Genomic DNA, 2,490 nt, shown 5'->3' with positions numbered 1-2,490 from the left:
TCCAATTAATTAAGTAGTTATTGAATCGGAGATCACTACAAATTCTCAAAATCTTATTTTTTCCAATTATGTTAGAGAACCCACAACACATTCAACAAATTTCAATCAACAATTAAACAAAAATTCGCATATTTATAATGTTTTTGAACTTTTTTTTTTACCTTCTTTAATTTTTTTTCTCTCAACACAATAATTTCATTCACCACCATTAAGACTGGCAATTCATATTCTATTCGCGGGTACCCAACACGTTTGGATAAGATAAGCTATCCGACCCGCTGCGGGTAGGGTAGAGATCGGTTCGGGTGCACCTTATATATAATACATATTTTATAAAAATAGGTATATAATGAAGGAGGTGAGAGTTAAACCTACAATCTCTCTCATATAATGACTTACAATAAGTGAGCAATCATTAATTTAGTAATTTAGAGCATTAGTTTTTTTTTTTAATTTTATTAATATATATGAAATTCGGAATGATTGAATTTTATATTTACTTTGAAAAAATTTGATATTTTTACGGATAGAATAGGGTTTGGAACTTTAAAGTTTGGGTAGGGTTAAGGTTGAAAGATTCTCAACCCACAAATAAAGTAGGATAAAATTTTAATAAAATTTTTAACCCACAAATAGGATTAGAGTAAAATCTAAATCCTATCTTACCCTACCTATTACCAGTCCTAACCACCATCAGTCGTCACCCAATACCATAGTTAACTGCCAGCCCGTCAATCACCCTCTTACTGTGTCGAATTTTCTAAATTCTAAAGTCTAAATCATAAATTCTAAATCTAAATTTTAATCTATAAATTATAAATTTTATATCTTAAATTAGTTTTTATTTTGTTTCAATTTAAATGTTCTTTTTACTTTATTTTAATTTTTTAATTATTGAATATTTTTTATGTTCATTTTCTTTTAATTATTGACTAATTTTTAAATTAATTATCAATTAATATTATTGGCCCTCTAAATTTTTATTTCAGTCATTCAGCTTGGTCAATCTGTACGGGTTTAGAAATGATTTTTTTGTGTTGCATTTTTCTATTTTGTGATGGTTTAAACATCCCCAAATGAATTTCTAATTAATAAAGAGTTGACTATTCTGTGGGGATTTGAACCACCACAATAGCCAATGATGATACACAAAAAACAATCCTAAAAGTGAAGGTACCGACTTGCTAATTTTAAAACCATAAAATCAATAAAAAAATTATAAAAAAAGGATACGGGGTCATAAAAAGGGAAGCAAAATCATAAATTTAGGAAAATAGTTAGAAAGGTAAAATACCTCATAGTAATAATCGATTATTTTATATATGGATAGAGACTGAGGACATAAATTTTCTGAGCATTTTCATTTGAGATAACTCTTTCTTTTGGTGTGTTTGTTGTCTTTAAGCACATCTATTTCCTTTATAGTTCTTTATAATCTTATATTGCCTCTTCAAAATAATGTCCACTTTATTTTTAAAACTTTTTATTTATTATTTAATCATTTAACTATTTTTGTATTTCAGTAATTAATTTCTAATAAGAATTTAAAAACTGATTCTTAATAAAGATTAGATATATTAATTTTGTAAAAATTTAAAAAATTAATTTCCAAACTTTCACAAAATTGACAATCTAATCTTTATTAATTTTTCAAATACTTATTAACTAAAACTAACAATATTTTAGGAAAATAAAATTTTTATGAACAAATTTTGCCTGTTCAACACAAAAAGGTTTTAACATTTTGAAACAATTTTTTTTGTTAATTACAAAAAATCTTTGAATTTTATGACAAATAAATACTTTATTAAAAACAAAGGATGAATTTTGTGACAAATTTTTTAATGTTACAGTACATTTTGAACTTTTAAAACAAAATAACTTTTGTTATATAAAATAGGTTAAGCTTTTGAAATAGAAAGATTTTTTATTACAAAATATTTTTAATTTTTGTAACAAAATAAAATTATATTTTAAAATATTATAAACTATTCAAACAAAATAATATTTTGTTACAAAAACTAAAATAATTTATAACAGAAAATTATGTTGTTACAAAAAAATAACAAATTATCTTGTCGTTAGAAGCGATCATTATTTTATAACAATAATTAATTTTTGTTAAAAAAAATTGCAACAATTTTAAAATAGGATTGGGCCAGGGTTTTGCCATGATCTAGTGAAGATCATAGGCCATTATCAAAATTATATCCCACTGAAACAATTAAAGAAACACTAAAGATATCGGTGACAAAGTTCCTACTAGATATCTTCTCCAAGCTTAATCTTTATTTTTTATGGACCCTCTGCTAATTTGATCACCGAAATTCTTTATAGGTACAACCCTATTATTTAACTCGAAGGCAACCGTATAAGTGATTTGGAGATTTCCATTTTTATGCCCTTACAATCTCGTAAAAGTAATTAATTCTATAGCGAAATAGTTCTTATATTTTTGTTTAGTATAACTTTTTTTATTTTTTAAAAATT

This window comes from Arachis ipaensis, chromosome B05 (assembly GCF_000816755.2).
Source record: "Arachis ipaensis cultivar K30076 chromosome B05, Araip1.1, whole genome shotgun sequence".
Lineage (NCBI taxonomy): Eukaryota > Viridiplantae > Streptophyta > Magnoliopsida > Fabales > Fabaceae > Arachis > Arachis ipaensis.
This window is presented reverse-complemented; position numbering follows the sequence as displayed.